The sequence below is a fragment of the Chenopodium album genome, chromosome 1, assembly GCF_948465745.1.
Source record: "Chenopodium album chromosome 1, dcCheAlbu1.1, whole genome shotgun sequence".
NCBI lineage: Eukaryota > Viridiplantae > Streptophyta > Magnoliopsida > Caryophyllales > Amaranthaceae > Chenopodium > Chenopodium album.
In genome coordinates, this window is record NC_137834.1 from 64,119,622 (window position 1) to 64,127,186 (window position 7,565).

The following is a 7,565-nucleotide window of genomic DNA, read 5'->3' on the forward strand; positions in this document are numbered from 1 at the left end:
GAGATCAAAGTTGATTTGCTTGATTGCCTAATGCGTTCGATGCTCCATCTCTACGGGCTAGTGACAATTTTTCCCATAGACAAGCTTATAGGGAGTGGTCCCTATTGGAGTTTTGAAGGCGGTCCTATACGCCCATAGAGAGTCGATGAGTTTAGAAGACCAATCCTTTCTTGTTCTAGCAACCGTCTTCTCCAAGATCACCTTGAGCTCTCTATTGGTGATCTCCGCTTGACCACTCGTTTGAGGGTGGTAAGCAAGCCCCCGCTTATGAGACACTCCATATTTATCAAGAAGTCGAACGAAGGTGTGGTGCTTGAAATGTGACCCCCCATCACTGATTATGGCTCTTGGAACACCAAATCTCGGGAAAATCACTTTCTTGAAAAGATTAATCAGTACCTTAGAATCATTCGTAGGGGAAGCCACGGCCTCCGCCCACTTTGAGACATAGTCAACGACAACCAAAATATATTTGTTCCCATGTGAAGAAATAAAAGGCCCATGAAATCTATAGCCCACACATCAAAATCTTCAAGCTCAAGGATGGGGTTTTGCGGCATTTCATCCCTCCTAGAAATATTCCCCATCCTTTGACATCTATCACAAGTCTTAACAAAAATCCAAGCATCCTTGAATAGAGAAGGCCAAAAGAGCATAGATTGTAGGACCTTTGAGGCGGTCTTTTGAGCACTCATATGCCCACCACAAGGAGAAGAGTGGCACATATGGAGAACACTTTGAACCTCATCGTTGGGGACGCATCTCCTTAACAAACCATCGACCCCTTTCTTCAATAAAATGAAATCATCCCAAATGTATCTCTTGGCCTCGTGCTTGAGTTTTCGACGCTGTTGTGAAGTGAAATCCGGTGGTACGGCATTACAAGCCAAGTAATTCACAATATCCGCATACCATGGATCCGACTTCACTTCAAGGGCATATAGCACATCATCCCTTAGAGCGTCCTCTATTGGCAAACCATCATCTTCAAACCTTGCACCGCCCAACCTTGAAAGGTGACCCGCCACCACATTCTCGGCTCCCTTCTTGTCTCTCATCTCATAATCAAAGTCTTGGAGGTCTAAAACCCATCTGAACAACCTCGGTTTAGCTTCCTTCTTTCCTATCAAATATTTGAGAGCCGAGTGGTCGGTATACACAATTGTCCTAGAACCAATGAGGTAGGTCCTAAAATTCTCAAATTAGTGAATAACCGCTAGGAACTCCTTCTCGGTAGTTGTGTAGTTTCGTTGGGCATCATTGAGAGTTTTAGACAAATAATGTATGACATGAAGTTTCCCATCCTTTCGTTGTCCAAGAACCGATCCAATGGCCTCGTCGCTTGCATCACACATGAGCTCAAATGGAAGAGACCAATCCGAGCCTTGGACAATAGGAGCGGTGCAAAGGACTTCTTTCAACCTACAAAAAGACTCTTGACAAGCATCATCAAACACAAACTCCTTATCTTGTTGCAATAGGGATGTGAGAGGCTTAGCAATCATTGAAAAATCTTTTATAAAGCGCCTATAGAACCCGGCATGGCCAAGAAAGGATCTCACTTCCCTCACATTGGTGGGGGGAGGAAGTTTTTCAATGACCTCTACCTTGGCTCTATCTACCTCAATGCCGGCATGGGAAATTTTGTGCCCAAGAACAATCCCACTTTCCACCATAAAGTGGCACTTTTCCCAATTCAACACGAGGTTAGCCCTCTCACACCTTTCTAAGCAACAAGATAAATTAGATAGTCAATCTTCATAGGTGGCTCCTCCAACGGAGAAGTCATCCATGAAGACTTCTATCTCATCCTCAATCATATCACTAAAAATGGACATCATGCAACGTTGGAATGTTGCGGGGGAATTACAAAGCCCGAAAGGCATCCTACGATACGCATAAGTACCGTAGGGGCATGTGAAAGTCGTCTTCTCTTGATCCTTGGGGTCAATCGGGATTTGGAAAAATCCCGAGTAACCATCAAGGAAATAATAGAAGGAATACTTTGTAAGCCTTTCCAACATTTGATCAATGAACGATAGTGGAAAATGATCTTTGCATGTACTTGTGTTAAGTTGGCGATAGTCAATACACATACGCAACCGGTAACAAGTCTAGTGGGCACTAGTTGATCATGATCATTTTTCACTACCGTCGTTCCCCCTTTCTTAGGCACAACTTGCACGGGAGATACCCAATCACTATGAGCAATTGGGTAAATAATTCCCGCATCAAGAAGCTTATCCACTTCCTTCCGCACAACCTCTTGCATGGAAGGGTTAAGCTTTCTTTGCCTTTGTCTAACGGGTTTGGCATCTCCCTCTAGATCAATTTTGTGCATACATAAATATGGACTTATACCTTTGATATCATCAATGGTATAACCCAAAGCTTTCTTGTGTTTTCTCAAAACATTGATCAATAGGGAGGTTTGCTCCTCCATTAGGTTAGAATTGACAATCACGGGGAAAGACTCATCGGGACCAAGAAATGCATACCTCAAGCCCAAAGGTAGAGGTTTCAAGTCTACCTTTGGTGCTCCCTTACCATTGGGGCTCTCTTCTCTTTCTTCAACTTGAAAGAGGTCATGAATGTAAGGAGCCTCTTCTTCCATGCTCGCATCCTTGCACTCCTTCTTGCTTTCCTCAAGCAAATCCTCATAGAATTGTATGTCTTCTTTGTGAGTAACTATCTTTGATTCATTCAACAACACACTTTCGAGAGGATCATTAGTAGCATGCAAGTGGGAGCGAGAAAATTCATTAAGAACGGTATCAAGAACATCTACCCTAAAGCATTCACCACTTGAGGAGGGTTGTTGCATGACATTATTCAAATCAAACTCAATGGAATCATTGTCAATTTTCAAGAATATCTTACCCTCCTTCACATCGATGATAGCTCTAGAAGTAGATAGAAATGGTCTACCTAAAATTATAGGAATCCTCTCATCCTCATCCATCTCTAGCACATAAAAATCCACGGGGAATGTGAACTTTCCTACCCTAAGGGGAATTTCCTCAACCTTGCCCATGGGAAACTTAACGGAATGGTCCGCTAGTTGGAGAGTAATGTTAGTGGGGGAGAGGGTTCCTACACTAAGCTTTTGGTAGACGGAATAGGGCATGAGACTCACACTTGCTCCTAAATCACACAATTATCAAATTCAATGCCATTGATAGAACAAGGGATGGAAAAGTTACCCGGATCTTTCAATTTGGTAGGAAGTTTGTTGGAAAGAATTGCACTACAATTGGCGGTCAAACTCACCGTCTCACACTCCTTTCTCCCACTTAAAAGATCTTTCAAAATTTGGAATAGTGGGGCATTTTCTTCATAGCATCAACAAAAGGGACGGAAATATGCAAATTCTTAATGACTTCCAAAAACTTCCCAAATTGGGCATCAAGTTTAGCTCTCACAAATCGTTGTGGAAAGGGTAGCTTCTCCTCTCTAGGTTGGCGATTTAGGGGAAAGGGGGTGGCTTCTTTTTCCTTTGGCACCTCAATAATTTTTTCCTTTTCAACACTCAATGGCTCATTCGTTTTTTCACCCTCATTCTCTAACTCCACCTCTTCTTGGGGTTCTTCTTCAACTAAAGGGTCACTCCCCACTACCTTCCCACTCCTAGTTGTCACGACATACAAAGGTTTTGGGTTGACTCCTTGACTTGGAATGTGAGAAGAAGAAGAAGAAGAAGAAGAGGGGGATGAATTAGATGCAAGTTGAGCAATTTGGGTCTCAAGCATTTTCATGTGAGCATTGGTGTGTTTTTGGGCCTCTTCATGTTTCTTTTGATCCTCCTCACGCATTTTCAATAGAGCATCTAATTTAGCCATCACGGGATCATTTGGAGGGGCTTCAAGTTGAAGAGGTTGTTGAGGTGGAGGAAGTTGGGGTTGATGGAAACCCGGAGTCCTATTAGTTTGGGCATAGTTAGAAACATATTGACCCCTTTTGCCTCCGGTGCCTTGGTTAGGAACGTTGCTTTGTTGATTATTTCCCATGTTACCTTGATCACCAAAATTTTGATTTTGATGGTCATGGTATCGGGAATTAGGTTGTTGGTTTTGATTAACATACCCCCTTTGGTTAGAGTAGCCTCTTCCATTGAAATTGGAAGGGCCTCCCCCACCATGGTATTAGTTATCATAACCACCACCACTTTGGTTCCAACCACGGTTTCCACCTTGATTCCAATTCCCCATTTGATTGGAGTTTGGCCTCAAGTTCCCTACATTTCCCATTCTAGGAGTAAAATTCATAGCATTGACATTTTCTATATTATCATCATGTTCATGGGAAAGGGGTTGAACTTCACAAGCATATACACAATGAGAGGTATCATGATCATAGGTTTCACAATTAGAACAAAACATGCATCCTTGGGGCATTGTATTGTAAGAAGAGGAGGAGGAAGTATCCATAACATTGCCTCCCTTGGTTGAAGGGGAGGTATTACCATGAGGGTTGGACCTTTCTTTCATCAATTCATCCATTTGCTTAGTCATTTTGGAGATTTGGGCAGAGAGGTTGTTGATTGCGTTGGCTTGCTCCAATGCATAAACACCCTTACTAGAAGTAGCATCCCTTTCTCCTTCATACCAATCATCATAGTGCTTTGCGGCCTCCTCTATAATACACTCCACTTCATGCTCTCCTTTGTTCATGATTGGACCGCCGGCCGCGACGTCTAGGCTTAATCTTCCTTGAGGTGTAAGACCTCCATATAAAGTGTGAATGAGTTGATACTTGGGTATCCCATGGTGTGGGCATTGACGTTGAAGCTCTTTGTATCATTCCCATGCCGCACTTAGAGACTCACCACTCTTTTGGCGAAAACCTTGAATCAAAGACCGAGCCTCGGTGTAGACACCTTAAAATGTCTCCCCAAAACTAAACTCGATGATGAACAACCTTTCACCGCCATTATTCGTCGGGTTGAGTATTTAATCTTGAAGTGCTTAAATCCATATTTCCATTTCATAAACCAACCCAATTCCTAGTCCATTTCCCCAAACCATAACTTATTTTCCTCTTTACGTGCTTTTAAACCCAAAATAATTCATTTCCTGTCCTTTAAAATCATTCATTTCGTGTCCTTTTTATAAAAACGTTTAATACAGTTTATTTTGGTCCATAATCTGGGTCCAATGATTGAATAGTTGGATGGGGCTTTAAAAGAGCTTTCCAACGATATATTATAAGCCCAAATCCGAGAAATAACGAATAAGTTATGGCCAAAATATTAAATTGAGCCCAAACCGAACCTAAGCCCACCTTACCTACGATTCAATGATCATGTGGAGGGTCCAAATGATTTAATCCAAATCCTAAACCAATTAGGATTAATTAGAAGCTTCTACAAGTTTCTAAAATATCCTAATTATCCGTTTTGAAAAGATAAGATTAAAGAGTTTGAAATTGAATAAAACTCCTTTTTTTAAAAGTCCTAATTGAAAGACGTTCAAAGATAGACATATATTATTTTCGTTCCTCAGAGTTTTTATCCAAATTTTATACGGTTGGATAGCTCTTGAAATTATCTTTCCAATGATATATTATAATATCAATTCCGAGCTATAACGGAAAAGATATGAATAAAATGTCAAATTCTATCCAAAACTGACACCGTCTCACTAATTCGGACATATCTTTTGTTCTATAAAATATTTTAATCTGATTCTAATTGAGTTAGAAAGTAGACTTCAAGAGATTTCCAACCATATCTTATTTATCTTATTCCGATTTCTGGATCAAAAGATATGATAAAAACAAAACCGCAAAAACTGCAGTCTATCGAGTTTTATTCCGATTTAATTCGGATCTTATCTTGTTTTCTTCGACCCTTCTTTTTTCTCTATAAATAGAGGTCATATCTCCCCTTTTCCATTCATCAACAAGCTTTATCATCAAATCCTTATCTCTTCCTCTCTTTTACATTCAAATTCTTCTCTCTCTCTCTCTCTCTCATATTCTAAGCCTTAAACCTATATTCCTAATTACACCATTTTTCCCTTAAGCACTCCAAGGAGTCTATACTAAACCCGAGGTTTCGTCCTTAAACCAAGGCGTGAAAGGTATAAATAACTGAGGGTTTGGACCAAATCAAATCTATATTAATTTAATTTAATTCTCATTTGCTTTATATTTTTTTTATTGAAGTTACTAACAATTTATTCATGATGTAGCAATTTAAAGGAACGCGCAGAATGTGAGTAATTAATTAATTAATTTAATTACTCTTATTTTATTTTAATATTGCTGGTATCATGATTAGGTTAATTTTATATTTGATTTGAATAACATTATTATTGTTGAATTGCTTCCAATATTAATGTTTATTCTATTATTATTTATTGATCACTATATTGCATGTTTAAAGGGAATATGTACTTCGAAATCACGCCTAATAAGATAATTTGGACAACCGGTTTAGGTTCCTTTTTAATCTTGTTGTTAATTCAAGTGATCACAATAGTTTAGAATTATGTGTTGCATTAATATTAAACCAATTTAGCTTAATGATAGTTTGGAGCAAATTGAATCTTTGTTTGTATGCCTTTGAGATCACAGGAATCACTTTTCACTATAAGAATCGAGTAGAGGCCAATACGGGCGAATGTGACTCCATGACTCACTTCGTACCATCATCCCCGATCCTCCTTTCGTGGTTCCGAACCATATGGAGTTAGTAATCTCATGGATTATGAATGGGGTGTAACCTTCACGGGTCAATCGTTGTTGCCTATCGTTGTCCCTTATCGTGGTTGCCTTTTTATGATCCGTGAACGGTTTACAAGTTCCTTAAAAAACTTGTTGGCGGCTCCCTACTTTATTTGTCCCTAATCGTTGTCCCTAATCGTAATGTCAATTCCTACTTCCTACGAGTGTTAAGCATATTCACCACATGCTTTAACGTAGGCGCACTTCGAGCGACGCCTACAATTTGGCGACTCCATTGGGGAGCATTCTTGGTTATTTATCGATTTGAGTGATCGGTATTTAATTGAGATGAGTGGATGAGACTTGAAAGATTCTTGAAAAATATTCCTGCGATTTAATTGGAATTGTCACATATGCATATGATTTTTTTAGGTTACCTATTTTTCCACAATAGTACGTGTTCTACGTATGTGGCTAGCCCGGGGGATTTATGCTCTATCAACCCGAAAACGCTCATGGCAATAAGGGTTCATCCGAGTTTTTAAATCCACCCAAACCATGGAGTCGAGTTCGATTTCATCACGAACTCGCGGAGCCGCCCGTTGGCATACACCCTCAAGGGAGGCTGCCTTGCTAACACGTCCAAACTCTTAACCATGGTACCCTTTGACACCCAAAATCTTGACCATAGTCGAACATAGAACTTGACTTTAGGTTGCGAACTTCATTGCATCATGCGTGACGATATGCTTATGTGTGCATTTTTTTATTGACCTTTTTAAAAATTTTTTTTCTCTTATCAAACCCCTTTTTTTTTTATTATTAGAGTCGAGCCATAGATTTTTTTTTAATTTTTGAGTCAACCCGGATTTTTATTCTCGTGTACTGCACAAGAGTCA

General features: G+C 40.0%; 1 non-coding gene across 1 annotated transcript; it reads left to right on the forward strand.

Moving 5' to 3' along the window:
- Positions 1 to 4,758: 4,758 nt before the first annotated feature.
- Positions 4,759 to 4,864, forward strand: LOC145566218 (small nucleolar RNA R71). The gene has a single exon (XR_014095383.1). It is a non-coding gene; the product is annotated as a small nucleolar RNA R71 (small nucleolar RNA).
- The last annotated feature ends 2,701 nt before the right edge of the window (positions 4,865 to 7,565 follow it).